This window comes from Delphinapterus leucas, chromosome X, assembly GCF_059928025.1.
Source record: "Delphinapterus leucas isolate spDelLeu-1000000601 "Yukka" chromosome X, BTC_Dleu_Yukka2, whole genome shotgun sequence".
NCBI lineage: Eukaryota > Metazoa > Chordata > Mammalia > Artiodactyla > Monodontidae > Delphinapterus > Delphinapterus leucas.
The window spans coordinates 90,890,413-90,914,991 of NC_143150.1; the positions used below are offsets into that span (position 1 = coordinate 90,890,413).

The following is a 24,579-nucleotide window of genomic DNA, read 5'->3' on the forward strand; positions in this document are numbered from 1 at the left end:
ACAATAGCCTTACTTGATTTAATAATAAAACTTAAAAATATAGGAAGCAAAAGTTGACTGGTGAAATGAAACCCTGACTTATCAATACAGTGGGAAATCTCAGTAACTCAGGGAGCAAGCAGAAGAAAATCATCAGGAATGATATACACATTTAAAAAAAATTTTATTGGAGTATAGTTGATTTACAGTGTTGTGTTTCAGTTGTACAGCAAAGAGGAACAATATACACATTTTTAACAGCCCAACTAACAAGCTTGAACCAATAAACATATACGCTAAACCCAACTATTGGAAAATATATGGTTTTTTCAATCAAGAGATGAAACATTTTTGAAAACTTGGCCTGTGCTTGAAGCTTAAGGCAAATTTCAACAAATTTCGACTCAACATCATTCAGACAACATTCTCAGATCACAGTGCAATTAAGTTAGAAATCACTAACATCGAGATTAACTTTGTGTTTGAGGAAATGAAAAATGGTGTTAGGAACTGTAAAATTTTCTGCACTCCCTCTAAGTTCCTTCTTTAATCATTAAGTATGAGAACAGGATACAACAGAATGAGATGGGCCAAATCAAAAACAGCTCCCTTCAGCAGCATTCCACCTGCGGACCACCAAACTTGCAGCTAGCACTTGGCTGCTTTTGTTTCCTTCTATGAAATTCCTATCCAATATAAAACTCTCCATGCTCCAGGAGACACTGCGCAGGGCTGTTCTTGTCGCAACAGCCTGAATAAAGTCACCATTCCCTTGACATTTGAGTCTCGGAGAATTTTTGCATGTTCGACACTGGACTTCTAAATAATTCTTGGGTCAAAGGGGGGAAAATTACAAATTAGCACTTGAAACTGAACACTAATGAAAATGCAACAAATCAAAACTTGGATCTTTGGAAAAGAAGTTTAAACTTCATGCTTCTATAAGGAAACTGGGAAGGCTGATTACTCGAGTTTTTAAAAAATTGGATGACGTGCCCCACCACTGATGTCACAAGCCCCCCCCCCCCAACGCCCAAATCAATGGCTCCCTGCACAGATGCTTGGTTTCTGGCGCTCTATCACCTCAGCTCCCTGCGCCCAGAGTGGTTAAACTCTCGCTGCGGGCGACTTCCGCTTCCTGGCCTAAATCTGACACGTACTATTCCCCCCGTGGCAACTACCCAGGGTCGGTGACAGCCAGAGCCGGGCGATGCCCCCAGCCGACGGGTGGACAGAGGCGCCGTCAGGTGGGCACGTAGCGGCGCCCCGGGCCCTGCCGCCGCGAGCCGCCTGCGCCGATCGGGGGCCGTTCCGCACCCCGAGAAGTGGAGCGGCGGCTGGGGCGGGGGCCGGTCAGTGTCTTGTGGTGTCTTTCTAGCTAGGATCGGGGAGAGGGGCAAGGGGGGTTGCAACGCGCGAAGATGCCGCGATTCCCCGGGGATACGGCCTGAGGGCGGGGCCCCGAGCACAGAGAAGGGAAGGCGCCAGGCCCGCGCCTCGGGGTAATGGTGGAGCATGAGGCGCAGGAGGGAGGAGTCCGGGATCTGCAGCCCGATCTGCTGGGCCCGATCGGCTCCCGGGAAGCCCCACCGGGTAAGGTCTGGCGGGGGCCCGCTGGCTCCGGCGCAGCAGAAATGCCCACCCTCCCAAGATGGCGACTCCCGGAGAGACACTCCCAAGGGGACAGCCATGTTAGTGGCCTGACAAAGTCACTAAAGAAAATCGGAAAGCCCGCCTCTCCTCCGACACACACAGACACGCACACGCACTGACACCTCGTGAGTGCACCCAGTGTAATTGGGGGCTAACGGCCGCTTCCGCGCCGACACTAAGCATGTGCGATGCGAAGTCCAGAAACGTGGGAGTCCCGCAGAGGCAATTTCAATACTTCTGGCTCTGGGACTGAGTTTAACAGAGGCGGCGATTTAGGGCCAGTAAAACGTTGACATAATTATGGGGGTGTTACGACATGGCTTTCGGGCTCAGTGATGGTACTCTGTGGGGTGAGTGATGGGGCTTCTCTGGAGTCACTTATGAGGAGGTGCGTAGAGTGATAGGGGTTTGTGGGTGAATGGTGGGGGCAGTAGGGAAAGTAATAGGTAGTCTGTGGGGTGAGTATTGGGGGGTCTGTGGGGTCATAGTGATGCAGGGTCTATAGGGTGAGCAGGGGGCATTGGTGAAGTGAGCGATGAGGAGTCTGTGGGGTGAGTGATGAAGATCCTCGGAGGCCACTGATGGGGTATGTGGAGTAAGTGACTGGGTCTGTGGGATAAGCGATGGAGGTTTGTGGGGTGAGTGATCAGGCGTAAGTGCAGTAAGGAATGGGGACTGTGGTGTGAGTGATACAGTCTTGGAGGTGTGATGTGTGCTCTTTGGGGTTAGTGCTGGAGTCCCTGTGGGGCGAATGATGGGGGTTCTGTGGGGTGTCATAGGGAGTTAGTGGGGTAAGTGATGGAGGGGTCTGTGAGATGAATGATGGGAGTTCAGTGGGGTAAGTGATGAGGGTCTTTGAGGAGAGTTATGGGTGGTCTGTGGAGTGAATGATGGAGAGCCTGTGGAGTGGGTAATGGAGAGTGAATGAGTGAGTGAGATAGAGAATTTTTGAGGTGAGTGATGAGGGCCGCGGGATGAGTGTTGCAGGGTCTGTGAGGTATATGATGGGGTTTATTGGGTGGATGGTCAAGGTTTCTGTGGTGTGAGTGATGGAGCTCTGTGGGTGGTCTTAGGATTGAGATGGGATTGTTTCAAAAACCTACCTTTGACCTTCTTGGTCCTCCTGTATCTTTGTTTTCTGTGTCATTAGTTTCTGCCCTTGATTTCATTATTTCTTTTCTTTGGGTTTTTTCTTTTATTCTTATTTTTAAATTCCTAAATTGAATGCTTATCTCATTAATATTCAATCATTTTCTTTTACAGTATAAGCATTAAGTTCATGAATTTTTCTCTAAGAACACTTTAGCTCCATGTCACAAGTGTTGATATGTAACATTTCCACCACAGTTTATTAATAATGTTTTCTAATTTTTGTTGTGGTTTTCTCTCTGATCCCTTAGTTATTTAGATATGAGATTTTCATTTCCCAAAAAGTTGTAATTTTTGTTATTGATTTCTAAATTATAGCCAGAGACTGTCATCTGAGTGATCATTAGGTGCAGGAATGGATGTTCCTTGAAGTGGATGGTATGTACTGAAATTTAAGTCCAAAACTTTTGTAAAATTGCAACTCCCACCAGCAACATATAAAAGGGCTCATTCCAAAATCATCTCCCACACTGAATGTTGCTGCACTTTTTAATTTCTGCCATTCTGAGGGCCAAACACAACAGTATGTAGCTTACCTTGATGTGCATTTTCCTGACACCTGGTGGCTGAATATCTTCTCATATTTATTGGCCTTTGAAATGTATTTTTAAAAATTTTCATATCCTTTGGTCTTTTTTTTTTCCTTTATGTAGTTTGTCTTACTAATTTGTGGATATTAACCTTTTGTCATTTATTGTAATTTTTTCCCTTTATCTCTCTTTATATCTTGATTTTTGAAAGGTGTATTCACATATAATTAGAAAAAATAATTATCTGATTAGGTAATTTTTCCTTAACAAGTTCTGAATATCGTGTCTTGCCTAGTGGGTTCTCCCTGCTTTGTGCTTAAATAAATACATGCTTTAAATTTAAATTTTTATTGTTTTAAAGTTAAATTGTAATCCAACTGGAAAATTCTGGTGTGTGGTGTGAGATGAGATCAAAGTTTCTACTTTCCATTTGGATAGAAAATTTGCCTGCACCAATCATTAAATAAATAGCCTTTTCTAACTCAGTTAAATGCCACTTTTGTCACATAAATTCCCGAATGTATATCATTCTATTTCTGAACTCTATATTTTCTTCTGATATATGTATCTACTCCCTTTCAAAAAATTGTTTTGACTTTAGAAATACTTTTAATATTGAATAGTGCTAATCCCCTCACTGTTCCTTTTTTTTTTTTTGGTTGTTTTCTTTAATCTTTTTTAGCATTTATTCTTCCACATGAATGTTAAAAACATTTTATTTCACTTCAAAAGCAACCATTAAAACTATATTTTATAATTTTCTTCTTATAGATTCAGAACCTTTTTTGAAAAGTTCATTCTTAAATATTTTAAATTTGATATCATCACAGTGAATAGCACATTTCTCTATTTCCATAGAAAAATTATATAAATTAAAATTTTTTAATTTCTTTTTTGCATTTTATTTCTTATCCAGTCCAGTTATCACATTCTCATGTGAATTCTAGTTGCCTTTTATGGTCTCTTAGTTTTCCTAGATATAATATCATGTCACATCCAATTAACAATGATACTCTCTCTTCCTTTCAAATATTTATTCTGATTACTCCATCTTCTCCTATTGCATTAGCTAGAGCTTTCAGAACAATGTTGAGTGATACTTGATAGAGGGTATCCCTATCTTGTTGCTAATTTGAAAGTGAAGGGTATTCATTCATTCATTCAACAAACATTTGTTGAATACCTTCACCTTTCCAGATACTGGGTTTGAAATCCTGCATGGCCACTTACTAGCTACATGATCTTTTTTTTCCTAACAGCTTTATTGGTATAATTCACCTACCATAAACTTCACCATTTAAAGCTTACAATTCAATGGTTGTTAGTATATTCAAGGAGTTGTGCAAACCACTGTCATAATCCAATTTTAGAACATTTCATCACCCCAAAAGGAAACGTTGTGCTCATTCCTCATTCCCACCCCATACCTCCAGCTGCAGACAGCCACTAATTTACTTTCTGCTTCTATAAATTTGCCTATTCTAGACCTTTCATACACATGGAATCAAACAATATATGATCTTTGGTAACTATCTTCTTTTACTTAGCATGTTTTTAAGATTCATCGGTGCTATAGCTTGTATCAGTACTTCATTCTTTATTACTGAATAATATTCCTTTGTATGGATATACCACAGTTTGTTTATTCATTCATCAGCTGATGGACATTTGGGTTGTTTTCACTTTTTGGCTACTATGAATAATGTTGATGTGAACATTTGTGTACAAGTTTTTGTGCGGACGTATGTTTTCATTTCTCTCAGAAGTGGAATTGCTAGATCATATGGTACCTTTGAAGAACTGCCAAACTGTTTTTGGCATTTTACATCCCACAGCAATATATGAAGGTTCCAATGTGTCATATCCTCATCAACACTTAACAAGTCTTTTTTTTTTTTTCTAGCCATCTTAGTGGGTGTGAAGTGGTATCTCATTGTGGTTTTGATTTCTATTTCCCTAATGAATGTTGAGCAACTTTTCATGTTTGCAATGGACTAAATGTTTATGTGCCCCTCCCATTCTATGTTGAAATCCTAACCCGCGGTGTGATGGTATAAGGAGGTGAGGCCTTTGGGAGGTGATTAGGTCATGAGGGTGGAGCCCTCATGAATGGGATTAGTACCCTTATAAAAGAGACCTCAGAGAGCCCCCTTCCACCTTTTGCCATGTGAGGATACAACAAGAAGGTAGCCATCTATGAATCGGGAGGCAGGTTCTCACCAGACACCCAATCTGCTGACGTGTGGGCTTGGATTTCCCAACCTCCAGAACTGTAAGAAATAAATGTTTGCTGTTTAAGCCACCCAGTTTATCGTAGTTCATTACAGCAGCCTGAACACACTAAGACAATGTGTTTAATTGACCATTTGTATGTCTTCTCTGGAGAAATATCGGTTCAAATTCTTTGCCTATTTTTTAATTGGATTATTTGTCTTTGTATCATTGAGTTGTAAGCATCCTTTATATATTCTGGATACAAGTCCCTGGTCAGATATGTGATTTGCATATATTTTCTCCCATTTTATGGGTGTCTTTTCACTTTCTTGGTGGTGACCTTGTAGCACAAAAGTTTTTAATTTTTATGAAGTCTAATTTATCTATTTTTGTTATTGTTGCTTGTGCTTGTTTTTAAACATCTTTATTGGAGTATAATTGCTTTACATTATTGTGTTAGTTTCTGCTGTATAACAAAGTGAATCAACTATACATATACATATATCCCCATATCCCCTCCCTCTTGCGTCTCCCTCCCACCCTCCCTATCCCACACCTCTAGGTGGACACAAAGCACCAAGCTGGTCTCCCTATGCTATTTGGCTGCTCCCCACTAGCTATCGATTTTACATTTGGTAGTGTATATATGTCCATGCCACTCTCTCACTTCGTCCCAGTTGCTTGTGCTTTTGATGTCATAGATGTTTCTTTCCCCATTGAATTGTACTGAAACCCTTATCTAAAATCAACTGACCATGAGTGTAAAGGCTTATTTATGAACTCTCAATTCTATTTCATTCATCTATATGCCTCCTTTATGCCAGTACCATGCTGTGTTGATTTATATAGCTTTGTAGCAAGTTTTGAAATAGAGAAATGTGTGTCCTCCAACTATGTTCTTATTCAGTGTTTTGGCTATTCAGGTTCCTTGCATTTCTATCTGAATTTTAGGATGAGCTCATTACCCTCTTCAAAAATGCCCCTGGGATTTTGATAGGGATTGTGTTGAACCTGTACAACATTTAGGGGAGTATTGCCATTTTAATGATATTAAGTCTTTTTATCTGGGCATTTTTTTTAGCATAATGTTTTCTGGTGATTTTGGGGGTAGTAGTTGTAATATTTACACAGTTCTTTAATGTTCTTATTTTAATTTGTATTTTTATTAGGAATAGCTCCTGAATTGTGTCAGATGCTTTTTGATATTCACAGCCTTATGGTATTATTCTCTTTAATTGGTTGTTGTAATGAATTACATTGACGTGTAATGTGGCTGCATCTTTGCCTTCCTGGAAGAATTCTGTTTGGTCAAGGGGAATTTTTCTTATAAGATACATTTGGATTTGAATTAGTAATATTTTATTTAAAATTTTTGCCACTATAAGAAAACTGCTTATAGTTTTCTTTTCTTTTTTCTTTTTTTGTACTATATTTAACATGTGTTGGTACTAAGGTTATGGCAGTTTTTAAAAGGAATTCAGGAGATTTCTATCTTTTTATATGTTAAAATGGCATAGAAATTATCTTCTTTTTAAAGCTCAGCTATAAACACACTTAGAACTGGTGCCTTTTAAAATGGTAAATTTTAATTATTTTTTTTTTCTCTGATTACTGGTCTTTACAGATTTCTTCTTTTGGGGGGTTTAATTTTGGTGGTTTATGGTTTTTTGTTTTGTTTTGTTTTGTTTTGTTTTTCGGTACGCGGCCTTCTCACTGTTGTGGCCTCTCCCGTTGCGGAGCACAGGCTCCGGGCACGCAGGCTCAGCGGCCATGGCTCACAGGCCCAGACGCTCTGCGGCATGTGGGATCTTCCCGGACCGGCGCACGAACCCGTGTCCCCTGCATCGGCAGGCGGACTCTCAACCACTGTGCCACCAGTAAAGCCCTTGGTGGTTTATGTTTGCTAGGGATTTTATATTTTCATAGAGCTGCACATAATGCTTAAATTATTCTGGTCACTTCCACATCTGTGGTAGTAGTTCCTTTTTCTTTCCTAAAATTGTGTGAGTATATGTGTGATATGTGAGTGTGTGTGTGTGTGTGTGTGTGTGTACATGTACATTTCCTTCTCTTTTACCTTTATCAGGTGTCTCATGAATATTTTATTTTCTTTTTCTAATTTCTTAAGTTTAGCACTTAATTCATTTATCTTTGGCTTTTCTTTTTAAATATTAATAACATTTTAGGCTAAAATGTCCCTTAAATATAACTTTAGCCATGTCTCAAAATGAGGTATGAAGTTTATAATTTTGTTATTGAATTTATCTTCAATTCTGCCATGTTTGTCTGTTTGTTTAATTATTTATTGGCTGCACCATGTGGCATGTGAAATCTTAGTTCACTGACCAGGGATTGAACCTGCACCCCCTGAAATGGAAATGCGGAGTCTTAACCACTGGACCACCAGGGAAGTCCCAATCCTGCCATGTTTAGAGAATATTTCTTTTTCCCCCAGCTTTATTGAGACATACTTGACATATAACATTGTATAAGTTTAAGGTGTACAGTGTGTTGATTTGATACATTTGTATATTGCAAAATGATTATCACCATAGTGTTAGCTAACGCTTCCATCATGTCACATAATTACCACTTTGTGTGTGTGTGTGATAAGAGCATTTAAGATCTACTTTCTAGACAATATTCGAGTATATGATACAGTATCATTAGCAATAATCACCATGTTGTACCTTAGATTTTCAGAACTTGTTTATCTTACAACTGGAAGTTTGTACCCTTTGACCAACATCTTCCCATTTCCCCCACCCCCCGGCCCCTAGTAACCATCACTCTACTTAGAGAACATTTCTTTCTTTCTTTTTTTTTAATTGAAGTATAGTTGATTTACAATGTTGTATTAGTTTCAGGTGTACAGCAAAGTGATTCAGTTATATATATATTTTTTCAGATTATTTTCCATTATAGGTTATTACAGGATATTGTATATAGTTCCCTGTGCTATACAGTAAATTCTTATAATCTATTTTATGTGTAGTAGTTTGTATCTGTAGAGACTATTTCTTAACTGCAAACTAGTTTTGGTCATTTGGTTATCTTTTTATTCTACATTTCTTTTTTATTGAAATATAATTGTCATATAACATTGTGTAAGTTTAAGGTATACAGTGTTTTGATTTGATATGTTTATAAATTTATAAATTACGACATGATTACCACAGTAGCTTTAGCTAACACCTCCATCCTGTCACATAATTATCATTTCTTTTCTGTGGTGAGGATGTTTAAGACATAGTCTCTTAGCAATTTTGATTCTATATTTCTGATTTTTGTAGTATTGTTGGTAATATAGCCTGCCAAAACTCTAAGTTTTAAGAAATATCAATACTTTTTTCTTTGAGTCCAAGTTACACAATTTTTTTTTCGGTACGCTGGCCTCTCACTGTTGTGGAGCACAGGCTCCGGATGCGCAGGCTCAGCGGCCATGGTTCATGGGCCCAGCCACTCCACGGCATGTGGGATCTTCCCAGACCGGGGCACAAACCCGTGTCCCCTGCATCAGCAGGCGGACTCTCAACCACTGCGCCACCAGGGAAGCCCCAAGTTACACAATTTAAAGTTTTTTTAACTGTGCCATGAGTCTAAAAGAAGAGTATATTAATTGGACAGAATTAAATCTAGCACTGATTATATTTCTCAAATCCTCTTTACTTCTTTTTTTGGTCTACTTGACCCATTATATTATAATAAAATTTCCCAGCGTAATTGTGATATTTAAAAACTCTTTATTATGAAATAATTATAGATTCATACAAAGTTACAAACATAAGACAGAGAAATCCCATGTACCCTTTACCCAGTTCCCCCCAATAGTTACATCTTATAAAATCATAATGCAGTATAAAAATTTAACATTGGTACAATGTGTGTGCCTAATTCCTTGTTATTTTGCCATGTGTGTAGATTCGTGTAATGACCACCATAATCAATATACAGAGCTCTTACCCTTTTTGTACTTTTCATCCTCACCATCATCCCTAACCTTTGGCCACCAATAATCTGTTTTCCATCTCTATAATTTTGTTATTTTGAGAATGTTACATAAATGGAACCATACAGTATGTGGCCTTTGGGATTGTTTTTTTTTTTTCACTCAGCATAATGTCCTTGAAAACCATCCTTACAACTATCGTTGTAACAATAGTTCATTTCTTTTTATTGCTGAGTAGTATTCCATATTATAGATGTACTACAGTTTGTTTAACTATTCATCTACTAAGGGACATTTTGGTTGTCCCCAGTTTGGGGCTATTACAAATAAAATTGCTATGAACAATTGTACAGATTTTTGTGTACATGTAAGATTTCATTTCTCTAGAATGAATGCCCAGAAGTGCAATTGCTGGGTCACTTTTTTAAAGAAACTGCCAAACTGTTTTCCAGAGTGTCTGTACCACTTTACATTCCCACTGACAACGTATGAGAGATCGTTTTTCTGCATTTTCTCCAGAATTTGGTATTGTTGCTATTTAAAACATTTTTAGCTGTTTTAATAGGTGTGCAGTGATTATGTCATCATTGTCTTAATTTGCATTTCCTTAATGGCTAATGACATTGAACATCTTTTAAAAATTTTTTTAATTTTTGTACACTTTTAAAAGTTTACTTTCCACTTACAGTTATTACAAAATATTGGCTATATTCCCCGTGTTGTACAATACACCTCTGAGCCTATCTTACACCCAATAGTTTGTACCTCCCACTCTCAGACCCCTATATTGCCCCTCTTCCCCACACTGGTAACCACTAGTTTGTTCTCTACATCTGTGAGTCCACTGCTTTTTTGTTTTATTCACTAGTTCGTTGTATTTTTTAGATTCCACATATAAGCAATATCATACAGTATTTATCTTTCTCTGTCTGACTTATTTCACTTAGCATAATGCCCTCCAAGTTCATCCATGTTGCTGCAATGGCAAATTTTCATTATTTTTTATGGCTGAGTAGTATTCCATTGTGTATATATATATATATATATATATATATGTATATATATATATATTCATCTGTTGATGGACACAGGTGGTTTCCATGTTTTGGCTATTGTGAATAGTGCTGCTATGAACATTGGGGTTTATGTATCTTTTCAAATTAGTGTTTTTGTTTTTTTCAGATATATATCCAGGAGTGGAATTGCTGGGTCATATGGTAGTTCTATTTTTAGTTTTCTGAGAAACCTCCATACCATTTTCCACAGTGGCTACACCAGTTTACATTCCTACCAACAGTGTACAAGGGTTCCTCTTTCTCCACAAGCTTGCCAATATTTGTTATTTGTAGACTTTTTGATAATAGCTCTTCTGACAAGTGTGAGGTAATATCTCATTGTGGTTTTGATTTGCATTTCCCTGATGATTAGTGATGTTGAGCATCTTTTCATGTGCCTGTTGGCCATCTGCATTTCTTCTTTGGAAAAATGTCTATTCAGTTCTTCTGCTCATTTTTTAATTTTTTTTTGTTTTTTTGATGTTGAGTTGTATGAGCTATTTATATATGTTGGATATTAATACCTTATCAGTCACCTCATTTGCAAATATTTTCTCCCATTCAGTAGGTTGTCTTTTTGTTTTGTCGATGGTTTCCTTTACTGTACAAAAGCTTTGAACATCTTTTTAAACATTGACATTGAACATCCTTTAAAAAATTTTTTTACTTAAAATATATTTTGAGATATAGATTCATATGCAGTTGTAAAAAAATAATACAGTGATCCCTTGTGCACTTTGCCCAGTTTCCTCCAATGGTGACATTTTACAAAATAAAAGTATAATATGCCAACCAGAATTTTGACCTTGATACAATTCAACCATCTTATCCAGATTTCCCCAGTTTTACTCATACATGTATGTGTATATGCATGTACCAAGTTTTATACAATTTTATCACCTGTGTAGGTTTGTGTATCCATCACCATAGTCAAAATACTGAATAGTTCCAACATCACAAGGATCCCTAGTGTTGCCCTTTTATAACCACACCTATTTCCCTTCTGTCTCCACTACCCTTGGAAACCATTAACCTGTGCTCCATGTCTAAAATTTTGTCATTTTAAAATTGTTATATTAATCAAATCATACAGTATATAAACTTTTGAGGTTGGCTTTTTTCACTTAGCATCATGTTCTTAAAAACCATCCAAGTAGCGTGAGTATCAACAGTTCATTCCTTTTTCTTGTTGAATTGCACTCCTTGGGGTGGATGTACCACAGTTTGTTTAACCAGTCGCCTGTTGAAGGACATCTGGACTGATTCCAGTTTTGAGCTATTACCAGTAAAGCTGCTATGAACATTCATGTACAGATTTTTTGTGTAAACATAAGCTTTCATGCCTCTGGGATAAATGCTCAAGAGTACTATTGCTGGGCCGTATGGGAATTGCATGCTTAGTTTTATAAGAAACTACCAAACCGTTTCCCACCAGCAGTGTAGGAGAGATCCAGTTTTTCTGCAACCTCATCAGCATTTTGTGTTGTCACTATTTTTTATTTTAGCCATTCTGACATATGTATAGTGATATCTCATTGTAGTTTTCATTTTCATTTCCCTGGTAAATAATATGGAACCCCTCTTCATACGCTTATTTGCCATCTGTATATCCTCTTTGGTGAAATGTTCATGCGTTTTGCCTATTTTCTAATTGAATTGTTTGGATGATTTTACTGTTGAGTTTTGAGAGTTCTTTACATATTCTAGATACCAGTCTTTTGTCAGATATGTTGTCATCAAGTATATTTCCCAGTCAGTAGCTTGGCTTTTCATCCTCTTCATCCTTTCCATCCTCTGGTCTTTTTCAGAGCAAAAGTTTTTAAATTTTTGGCAAGACCCAATTTATCAGTGTTTCCTTTTATGGATTATGCTTTTGGTGTCCAGTCTAAAAACTTTGTCATTCTCTGATTCTCTGAGAGCAACTGAATGTCCAACAATTCAATTCAATTTTGACACTACCTACCTGGTGTTAGCATCAGATCCCATAAGTTAAAGGGCTCAATCCCACAAGACTGCCCCCACTTCAGATGCCAGTCACTGCAGGTCCCAGGCCACCCATACTTCTGATTTACCAGCTATAAATTGGGGGTTCCCAGGACCTCTTCTTCAGGCTCAGTAATTTGCTAGAATAGCTCACAGAGATCAGGAAAACACTATGTTTACCAGTTTATTATAAAGGATACAACTCAGAAACAACCAGATGGAAGAGATACACAGGGCAAGGTATGGGGGGAAAGGCACAGATCTTCCATGCCCTCTCTGGACATGCCTTCCTCCCAGCACATCTGTGTTCAACCTGGAAGCTCTCCAAACCTCATTATTTAGGGATTTTTCTGGAGGGGTTTATATGGAGGTTCCATCATGTAGACCCCATTGATTAAATCATTGGCCATTGGTGATTGAACTCAATCTCCAGCTCCTCTCCCCTCCCTAGGAGGGAGGTGGTGGTGGGGGAGTGGGACTGAAAGTTTCAACCCTCTAATCAAGCCCTATAACCAAATGATTGGTTCCTATGGCAACCAGCCCCCACCCTAAAATTATCTAAGAACCCACCATGAGTCCCTTCATCAGCATAAACTCAGGCATCGTTGGAAGGGGCTTGTAAGGAATAACAAACTAACAAAAGATGCTTTTATCACTCCTATCACTTAAGAAATCTCAGGGCTTTTAAGAGATCTGTGCCAGGAACAAAAACCAAATATATATTTCTTATCATACCACACTCTGTCTAGCCCTAAATCCTAAAGATTTTCTCCTATGTTTTTCATAAAAATTTTATAGTTTTACATTTTACATTTAAGTCTGTGATCCATTTTGAGTTAATTTTTGTGTAAGGAGTGAGGTTTAGGTTGAGGTTCTTTTTGCCCTGAATGTACAGTTGTTCTAGCACCATTGACTTGGTGCTAGAACATCTTTGAAAAAAGATGCATCTTTGAAAAAATATCAGTTGGCCATACTTATGTGGGGCTATTTCTGGATCCTCTATTCCGTTCCATTGATCTGTGTCTGTCCCTCTGCCAAAACCACAGTCTTGATTAGTGTACCCATGCAGTAAGCTTTAATATCTATTAGAGTGATTCTCCCACTTTATTCTTCTTCAGGACTGGTTTAGCTATTCTAGGGGCTGTGCCTTTCCATATAGATGTTAGAATATGCTTGTCTGTGGATGTTGAACATATTCTCATGTGCTTATTTGCCCTCCATATATTCTCTTTGGTGAAATGTCTCTTCATGTCTTTTGCCCATTTTCTTTCTTTCTTTTTTTTTGTGTTAGACGCGGGCCTCTCACTGTTGTGGCCTCTCCCGTTGCGGAGCACAGGCTCCGGACGCGCAGGCTCAGCGGCCATGGCTCACCGGCCCAGCTGCTCCGTGGCATGTGGGATCTTCCTGGACTGGGACACGAACCCGTGTCCCCTGCATCGGCAGGCGGACTCTCAACCACTGCACCACCAGGGAAGCCCTTTTTGCCCATTTTTTAATTGGGTTGTTTGTTTCTTCAATGTTGAATTTTGAGAGTTCTTATTATGTTATAGATATGAGTCTTTTGTCAAATAAGGGGTTTGTGAATATTTTCTCTCAGTCTGAAGCTTGTCATTTCATCCTCTTAAGAGTGTCTTTTGTAGAGCCACAATTTTTAATTTTGATGAAGTCAAATTTATCTATTTTTTCTTTTAAAAGATTATGTTTTTGGTGTCATATCTAAGAACTCTTCACTAAGCCCTAAGTCCTGATGATTTTCTCTTCTGTTGTCTTCCAACAGTTTTATATTTTACATATAAATCTATGATCCATTTTGGGTTAATTTTTTATAAAGTGTGATATTTAGAATGAGATTCATTTTTTGTTTTTGTTTCATTTTGGTTTGTTTGTTTCTTTGTTGCTTATGAGTGTCCTATTACTCTAGCACCATTTGTTGAAAAGACATTGAATTGTTTTTGTACCTTTGTAAAAAAATTAGTTGACTGTGCTTTTTCTGGGTCCTCTAATCTGTTCCATTAATCTATGTGCCTATCCCTTCATCTGTACCACATTGTCTTGATTCCTATAGTTAAATAAAAAGTATTGAAATCAGGTAGATTTATTTCTCCCACTTTATTCTTTTTTTTAATCTTTATTGGAGTATAATTGCTTTACAATGGTGTGTTAGTTTCTGCTTTATAACAAAGTGAATCAGTTATACATACACATATATCCCCATATCTCTTCCCTCTTGCATCTCCCTCCCTCCCACCCTCGCTATCCCACCCCTCTAGGTGGTCACAAAGAACCGAGCTGATCTCCCTGTGCTATGCAGCTGCTTCCCACTAGCTATCTATTTTACGTTTGGTAGTGTATATATGTCCATGCCACTCTCTCACTTTCTCCCAGCTTACCTTACCCCTCCCCATATTCTCAAGTCCATTCTCTATTAGGTCTGTATCTTTATTCCCGTCTTACCCCTAGGTTCTTCATGACATTTTTTCCCTTAGATTCCATATATATGTGTTAGCATATGGTATTTGTCTTTCTCTTTCTGACTTACTTCACTCTGTATGACAGACTCTAGGCCCATCCACCTCACTACAAATACCTCAATTTCGTTTCTTTTTATGGCCGAGTAATATTCCATTGTATATATGTGCCACATCTTCTTTATCCATTCATCCGGTGATGGACACTTAGGTTGCTTCCATCTCCTGGCTATTGTAAATAGAGCTGTAATGAACATTGTGGTACATGACTCCTTTTGAATTATGGTTTTCTCAGGGTATATGCCCAGTAGTGGGATTGCTGGGTCATATGGTAGTTCTATTTGTAGTTTTTTAAGGAACCTCCATACTGTTCTCCCTAGTGGCTGTACCAATTCACATTCCCACCAGCAGTGCAAGAGTGTTCCCTTTTCTCCACACCCTCTCCAGCATTTATTGTTTCTAGATTTTTTGATGATGGCCATTCTGACTGGTGTGAGATGATATCTCATTGTAGTTTTGATTTGCATTTCTCTAATGATTAATGATGTTGAGCATTCTTTCATGTGTTTTTTGGCAATCTGTATATCTTCTTTGGAGAAATGTCTATTTAGGTCTTCTGCCCATTTTTGGATTGGGCTGTTTGTTTTTTTGTTATTCAGCTGCATGAGCTGCTTGTAAATTTTGGAGATTAATCCTTTGTCAGTTGCTTCATTTGCAAATATTTTCTCCCATTCTGAGGGTTGTCTTTTCATCTTGTTTATGGTTTCCTTTGTTGTGCAAAAGCTTTGAAGTTTCATTAGGTCCCATTTGTTTATTTTTGGGTTTTGTCCCATTTCTCTAGGAGGTGGGTCAAAAAGGATCTTGCTATGATTTATGTCATAGAGTGTTCTGCCTATGTTTTCCTCTAAGAGTTTGATAGTGTCTGGCCTTACATTTAGGTCTTTAATCCACTTTGAGCTTATTTTTGTGTATGGTGTTAGGGAGTGTTCTAATCTCATACTTTTACATGTAGCTGTCCACTTTTCCCAGCAACATTTATTGAAGAGGCTGTCCTTTCTCCACTGTACATTCCTGCCTCCTTTATCAAAGATAAGGTGATCATATGTGCGTGGGTTTATCTCTGGGCTTTCTATCCTGTTCCATTGATCTATATTTCTGTTTTTGTGCCAGTACCATACTGTCTTGATTACTGTAGCTTTGTAGTATAGTCTGAAGTCAGGGAGCCTGATTCCTCCAGATCCGTTTTTCGTTCTCAAGATTGCTTTGGCTATGCGGGGTCTTTTGTGTTTCCATACAAATTGTGAAATTTTTTGTTCTAGTTCTGTAAAAAATGCCAGTGGTAGTTTGATAGGGATTGCATGGAATCTGTAGATTGCTTTGGGTAGTAGAGTCATTTTCACAATGTTGATTCTTCCAATACAAGAACATGGTATATCTCTCCATCTATTTGTGTCATCTTTAATTTCTTTCATCAGTGTCTTATAATTTTCTGCCTACAGGTCTTTTGTCTCCTTAGGTAGGTTTATTCCTAGATATTTTATTCTTTTTGTTGCAGTGGTAAATGGGAGTGTTTTCTGAATTTCACTTTCAGATTTTTCATCATTAGTGTATAGGAATGCCAGAGATTTCTGTGCATTAATTTTGTATCCTGCTACTTTACCAAATTCATTGATTAGCTCTAGTAGTTTTTTGGTACCATCTTTAGGATTCTCTATGTATAGTATCATGTCATCTGCAAACAGTGACAGCTTTATTTCTTCTTTTCCGATTTGGATTCCTTTTATTTCCTTTTCTTCTCTGATTGCTGTGGGTAAAACTTCCAAAACTATGTTGAATAAGAGTGGTGAGAGTGGGCAACCTTGTCTTGTTCCTGATCTTAGTGGAAATGGTTTCAGTTTTTCACCACTGAGGACGATGTTGGCTGTGGGTTTGTCGTATATGGCCTTTGTTTGACTATGATGTTTCTTGGCGTGGATTTTTCTTATTGTTGTTTGCTGCTGTTGTTTTATCCTGTTTGTGTTTCATTCAGCTTCTAGCATATGTAAGTTGATGTCTTTTCCCAAATTTGCAATATTTTCAGCTATTACATTCTTCAAATACTTTTTCAGCCCCATACTCATTCCTGTCCTCTTAGACACCAATGATTCGAATGTCAAATCTTTTGTTATAGTCTCACATGGCCCTCAGCTGTCTTCATTTTTTTCCAGTTAATTTTCTCTCTGTAGTTGATCAGATTGGTTTCTTTCTATTCAGTCTTCAAGTACACTGTTTCTTTTGTCCTCTCCATTCTGTCATTGAGTCTATCCACTGAGTTTTTTATGTCAGTTACTATATTTTTTAGTTTTAAATTTTCCATTTAGTTCTTCTTTACATCCTCTATTTCTTTGCTGAGATTGTCTATTGTCTCATTTGTGTTGTGTTTTTTCATAATTGCACAATGAAGCATTTTTATGATGACTGCTCTAAAACCCTTGTCAGATAATTCCAACATCTATATTATCTCAATGTTGGCATCTGTTCATTGTCTTTCCTTTTTTAAAAATTTTATTTTTATTTTTAACATCTTTATTGGAGTATAATTGCTTTACAACGGTGTGTTAGTTTCTGCTTTATAACAAAGTGAATCAGTTATACATACACATATATCCCCATATCTCTTCCCTCTTGCGTCTCCCTCCCTCCCACCCTCCCTATCCCACACCTCTAGGTGGTCACAAAGCACCGAGCTGATCTCCCTGTGCTATGTGGCCGCTTCCCACTAGCTATCGTTTTTATATTTGGTTGTGTATATATGTCCGTGCCACTCTCTCACTTTGTCCCACCTTACCCTTCCCCCTCCCCATGTCCTCAAGTCCATTCTGTAGTAGGTCTGCGTCTTTATCCTGTCTTGCCCCTAGGTTCTTCAAGATCTTTTTTTTTTAGATTCCATATATATGTCTTAGCATAAAGTATTTGTTTTTCTCTTTCTGACTTACTTCACTCTGTATGACAGACTCTAGGTCCATCCACCTCACTACAAATAACTCAGTTTCGTTTCCTTTTATGGCTGAGTAATATTCCATTGTATATATGTGCCACATCTTCTTTATCCCTTCCTCTGTTGATGGACACTTAGCTTGCTTCCATGTCCTGGCTATTGTAAATAGAGCTGCAATGAACATTGTGGTACATGACTCCTTCTGAATTATCGTTTTCTCAGGGTATATGCCCAGTAGTGGGATTGCTGGATCATATGGTAGTTCTATTTGTAGTTTTTTAAGGAACCTCCATACTGTTATCCCTAGTGGCTGTATCAATGTACATTCCCACCAGCAGTGCAAGAGTGTTCCCTTTTCGCCACACCCTCTCCAGCATTTATTGTTTCTAGATTTTTAGAGGATGGCCATTCTGACCAGTGTGAAATGATATCTCATTGTAGTTTTGATTTGCATTTCTCTAATGATTAATGATGTTGACAATTCTTTCATGTGTTTGTTCGCAATCTATATATCTTCTTGGGATAAATGTCTATTTAGGTCTTCTGCCCATTTTTGGATTGGGTTGTTTGTTTTTTTGATATTGAGCTGCATGAGCTGCTTGTATATTTTGGAGATTAATCCCTTCTCAGTTGCTTCATTTGCAAATATTTTCTCCTATTCTGAGGGTTGTCTTTTCATCTTGTTTATGGTTTCCTTTGCTGTGCAAAAGCTTTGAAGTTTCATTAGGTCCCATTTGTTTATTTTTGGGTTTTGTCCCATTTCTCTAGGAGGTGGGTCAAAATGGATCTTGCGGTGATTTATGTCATAGAGTGCTCTGCCTATATTTTCCTCTAAGAGTTTGATAGTGTCTGGCCTTACATTTAGGACTTTAATCCATTTTGAGTTTATTTTTGTGTATGGTGTTAGGGAGTGTTCTAATTTCATTCTTTTACATGTAGCTGTCCAGTTTTCCCAGCATTACTTATTGAAGAGACTGTCTTTTCTCCATTGTATATTCTTGCCTCTTTTATCAAAGATAAGGTGACCATATGTGTGTGGGTTTATGTCTGGGCTTTCTATCCTGTTCCATTGATCTATATTTCTGTTTTTGTGCCAGTACCATACTGTCTTGATTACTGTAGCTTTGTAGTATTGTCTGAAGTCAGGGAGCCTGATTCCTTCAGCTCCATTTTTCTTTCTCAAGATTGCTTTGGCTATGCGGGGCCTTTTGTGTTTCCATGCAAATTGTGAAATTTTTGTTCTAGTTCTGTGAAAAATGCCAGTGGTAGTTTGGCAGGGATTGCACTGAATCTGTAGATTGCTTTGGGTAGTATAGGCATTTTCATAATGTTGATTCTTCCAATACAAGAACATGGTATATCTGTCCATCTATTTATATCATCTTTAATTTCTTTCATCAGTGTCTTATAATTTTCTGCATACAGGTCTTTTGTCTCCTTAGGTAGGTCTATTCCAAGGTATTTTATTCTTTTTGTTGCAGTGTAAATGGGAGTGTTTTCTTAATTTCACTTTCAGATTTTTCATCATTAGTGTATAGGAATGCCAGAGATTTCTGTGCATTAATTTTGTATCCTGCTACTTCACCAAATTCTTTGGGTAGCTCTAGTAGTTTTTTGGTAGCATCTTTAGGATTCTCTATGTATAGTATCATGTCATCTGCAAACAGTGACAGCTTTACTTCTTCTTTTCCAATTTGGATTCCTTTTATTTCCTTTTCTTCTCTGATTGCTGTGGGTAAAACTTCCAAAACTATGTTGAATAATAGTGGTGAGAGTGGGCAACTTTGTCTTCTTCCTCATCTTAGTGGAAATGGTTTTAGTTTCTCACCATTGAGAACAATGTTGGCTGTGGGTTTGTCATATATGGCCTTTATTATGTTGAGGAAAATTCCCTCTATGCCTACTTTCTGGAGGGTTTTTATGATTAATGGGTATTGAATTTTGTAGAAAGCTTTCTCTGCATCTATTGAGATGATCATATAGTTTTTCTCCTTCAATTTGTTAATATGGTGTATCACATTGGTTGATATGTGTATTTTGAAGAATCCTTGCATTCCTGGGATAAACCCCACTTGTTCATGGTGTATGATCCTTTTAATGTGTTGTTGGATTCTGTTTGCTAGTGTTTTGTTGAGGATTTTTGCATCTATGTTCATCAGTGATATTGGCCTGTAGTTTTCTTTCTCTTTGACATCTTCGTCTGGTTTTGGTATCAGGGTGATGGTGGCCTCATAGAATGAGTTTGGGAGTGTTCCTCCCTCTGCTATACTTTGGCAGAGTTTGAGAAGGATAGTTGTTAGCTCTTCTCTAAATGTTTGGTAGAATTCACCTGTGAAGCCATCTGGTCCTGGGCTTTTGTTGGTTGGAAGATTTTTAATCACAGTTTCAGTTGCAGTCCTTGTGTTCAGTCTGTTCACATTTTCTATTTCTTCCTGCCTCAGTCTCGGAAGGTTGTGCATTTCTGAGAATTTGTCCATTTCTTCCAGGTTGTCCATTTCATTGGCATAGAGTTGCTTGTAGTAATCTCTCCTGATCCTTTGTATTTCTGCAGTGTCAGTTGTTACTTCTCCTTTTTCGTTTCTAATTCTATTGATTTTACTCTTCTCCCTTTTTTTCTTGTTGAGTCTGGCTAATGGTTTATCAATTTTGTTTATCTTCTCAAAGAACCAGCTTTTAGTTTTATTGATCTTTGCTATCGTTTCCTTCACTTCTTTTTCATTTATTTCTGATCTGATCTTTATGATTTCTTGCCTTCTGCTAACTTTGGGGTTTTTCTGTTCTTCTTTCTCTAATTGCTTTAGGTGTAAGGTTAGGTTGTTTATTTGAGATATTTCTTGTTTCTTGAGGTAGGATTGTATTGCTATAAACTTCCCTCTTAGAACTGCTTTTGCTGCATCCCATAGGTTTTGGGTCGTCGTGTCTTCATTGTCATTTGTTTCTAGGTATTTTTTGATTTCCTCAGTGATCTCTTGGTTATTAAGTACTGTATTGTTTAGCCTCCATGTGTTTGTATTTTTTACAGATTTTTTCCTGTAATTGGTATCTAGTCTCATAGCGTTGTGGTCATAAAATATACTTTATACGATTTCAATTTTCTTAAATTTACCAAGGCTTGATTTGTGACCCAAGATATGATCTATCCTGGAGAATGTTCCATGAGCACTTGAGAAGAAAATATATTCTGTTGTTTTTGGATGGAATGTCCTATAAATATCAATCAAGTCCATCTTGTTTAATGTATCATTTAAAGCTTGTGTTTCCTTATTTATTTTCATTTTGGATGATTGGTCCATTGGTGAAAGTGGGATGTTAACGTCCCCTACTATGATTGTGTTACTGTCGATTTCCCCTTTTATGGCTGTTAGTATTTGCCTTATGTATTGAGGTGCTCCTATGTTGGGTGCATAAGTAGTTACAATTGTTATATCTTCTTGGATTGATCCCTTGGTCATTATGTAGTGTCCTTCTTTGTCTCTTGTACTAGTCTTATTTTAAAGTCTATTTGTTCTGATATGAGAATTGCTACTCCAGCTTTCTCTTGATTTCCATTTGCATGGAATATCTTTTTCCATCCCCTCACTTTCAGTCTGTATGTGTCCCTAGGTCTGAAGTGTCTCTCTTGTAGACAGCATATATATGGATCTTGTTTTTGTATCCTTTCAGCCAGTATATGTCTTTTGGTTGGAGCATTTACCCACTTACATTTAAGGTAATTATCCATATGTATGTTCCTATTACCATTTTCTTAATTGTTTTGGGTTTGTTATTGTCAGTCTTTTCCTTCTCTTGTGTTTCCTGCCTAGGGAAGTTCCTTTAGTATTTGTTGTAAAGCTGGTTTGGTGGTGCTGAATTCTCTTAGCTTTTGATTGTCTGTAAAGGTTTTAATTTCTCCGTCAAATCTGAATGAGATCCTTGCTGAGTAGAGTAATCTTGGTTTTAGGTTTTTCCTTTTCATCACTTTAAATATGACCTGCCACTGCCTTCTGGCTTGCAGAGTTTCTGCTAAAAGACCAGCTGTTAACCTTATTGGGATTCCCTTGCATATTATTTGTTGTTTTTCCCTTGCTGCTTTTAATTTTTCTTTGTATTTAATTTTTGATAGTTCGATTAATATGTGTCAGCATGTTTCTCCTTGGATTTATCCTGAATAGGACTCTCTGTGCTTCCTGGACTTGATTAACTATTTCCTTTCCCATGTTAGGGAAATTTTCAACTGTAATCTCTTCAAATATTTTCTCAGTCCCTTTCTTTTTCTCTTCTTCTTCTGGGACCCCTGTAATTCAAATGTTGTTGCGTTTAATGTTCTCCCAGAGGTCTCTGAGACTGTCCTCAATTCTTTTCATTCTTTTTTCTTTATTCTGCTCTGCAGTAGTTTATTTCCACTATTTTATCTTCCAGGTCACTTATCCATTGTTCTGCCTCAGTTAGCTAGTGATCCCTTCTAGAGAATTTTTAAGTTCATTTATTGTATTGTTCATCATTGTTTTTTTGTTCTTTACTTCTTCTAGATTCTTGTTAAATGTTTCTTGTATTTTCTCCATTCTATTTCCAAGATTCTGGATCATCTTTACTATCATTCTGAATTCTTTTTCATGTAGACTGCCTATTTCCTCTTCATTTGTTAGGCCTGGTGGGTTTTTACCTTGCTTCTTCATCTGCTGTGTGTTTCTCTGTCTTCTCATTTTGCTTATCTTACTGTGTTTGGGGTCTCCTTTTCGCAGGCTGCAGGTTCATAGTTACCATTGTTTTTGGTTTCTGCCCCCAGTGGCTAAGGTTGGTTCAGTGGGTTGTGTAGGCTTCCTGGTGGAGGGGACTAGTGCCTGTGTTCTGGTGGATGAGGCTTGATGTTGTCTTTTTGGTGGGCAGGTTCACATTTGGTGGTGTGTTTTGGGGTGTCTGTGACCTTATTATGATTTTAGGCAGCCTCTCTGCTAATGGGTGGGGTTGTGTTCCTGTTTTGCTAGTTGTTTGGCATAGTGTGTCCAGCACTGTAGCTTGCTGGTCATTGAGTGGAGCTGTGTCTTGGTTGAGATTGAGATCTCTGGGAGATTTTCACCGTTTGATATTACGTGGAGCTGTGAGGTCTCTGGTGGACCAATTTCCTGAACTTGGCTCTCCCACCTCAGAGGCCCAGCCCTGATGCCTGGCTGGAGCAGCAAGAGCCTGTCATCTACACGGCTCAGAATAAAAGTAAGAAAAAAAGAAAGAAAGAAAGAGGAAGATAAAATAGAATAAAATAAAGTAAAATGAAATAAAATAAGATAAAATAAAGTTATTAAAATAAAAAATAATTATTAAAAAAGTTTAATTAATTAAAAAAAAGAAAGAAGAGAGCAACCAAACCAAAAAACAAATCCACCAATGATAACAAGCGCTAAAAAGTGTACTTAAAAAAAAAAAACAGACAAATAGAACCCAGGACAAATGGTAAAAGCAAAGCTGTACAGACAAAATCACACACAGAAGCATACACATACACACTCACAAAAAGAGAAGAAGAGAAAAAATATATATATATATCGTTGCTCCCAAAGTCCACCTCCTCAGTTTGGGATGATTCATTGTCTATTCAGGTATTCCACAGAATCAGGGTACATCCAGTTGATTGTGGTGATTTAATCCACTGCTCCTGAGATTGCTGGGAGAGATTTCCCTTTCTCTTCTTTGTTTGCACAGCTTCTGGGGTTCAGCTTTGGATTTGGCCCCGCCTCTGCATGTAGGTCGCCTGAGGGCGTCTGTTCTTCGCTCAGACAGGACGGGGTTAAAGGAGCAGCTGATTCGGGGGCTCTGGCTCACTCAGGCCGGGAGGAGGGAGGGGTATAGATGTGGGGCAAGCCTGCTGCGGCAGAGGCCGGTGTGACGTTGCACCAGCCTGAGGCGCGCCGTGTGTTCTCCCAGGGAAGTTGTCCTTGGATCACGGGACCCTGGCAGTGGCGGGCTGCACAGGCTCCTGGGAGGGGAGGTGTGGACAGTGACCTGTGCTTGCACACAGGCTTCTTGGTGGCCGCAGCAGTGGCCTTAGCGTCTCATGCCCGTCTCTGGGGTCCACGCTGATAGCCACGGCTCGCGCCCATCTCTGGAGCTCATTTAGGCAGCACTCTGAATCCCCTCTCCTCGCGCACCAGGAAACAAAGAGGCAAGAAAAATATTTTTGCCTCTTCGGCAGCTCTAGACTTTTTCCTGGACTCCCTCATGGCTAGCTGTGGCACACTAGCCCCCTTCAGGCTGTGTTCACGCAGCCAACCCCAGTCCTCTCCCTGGGATCCAACCTCTGAAGCCCGAGCCTCAGCTCCCAGCCCCCGCCCGCCCTGGCGGGTGACAAGACAAGCCCTGGCTGGTGAGTGCTGGTTGGCACTGATCCTCTGTGCAGAAATCTCTCTGCTTTGCCCTCCGCACCCCTGTTGCTGTGCTCTCCTCCGTGGCTCCTAAGCTTTCCCCCTCCGCCGCCTGCAGTCTCTGCCCGCAAGGAGCTTCCTAGTATGTGGAAACCTTTCCTCCTTCACAGCTCCCTCCCACTGGTGCAGGTCCCGTCCCTATTCTTTTGTCTCTGTTTTTTCTTTTTCCTTTGCCCTACCCAGGTACATGGGGAGTTTCTTGCCTTTTGGGAGTTCTGAGGTCTTCT

General features: G+C 38.6%; 1 protein-coding gene across 1 annotated transcript in view; it reads left to right on the forward strand.

Moving 5' to 3' along the window:
* The first annotated feature begins 1,034 nt into the window (after window positions 1–1,034).
* Window positions 1,035–24,579, forward strand: part of ZNF41 (zinc finger protein 41) — a 58,939-nt gene continuing 35,394 nt past the window's right edge. The window contains exon 1 of the mRNA XM_030764228.2: window positions 1,035–1,226. The gene's annotated coding sequence lies outside the window, so the exon portion shown is untranslated. The remainder of the gene's footprint in view (window positions 1,227–24,579) is intronic.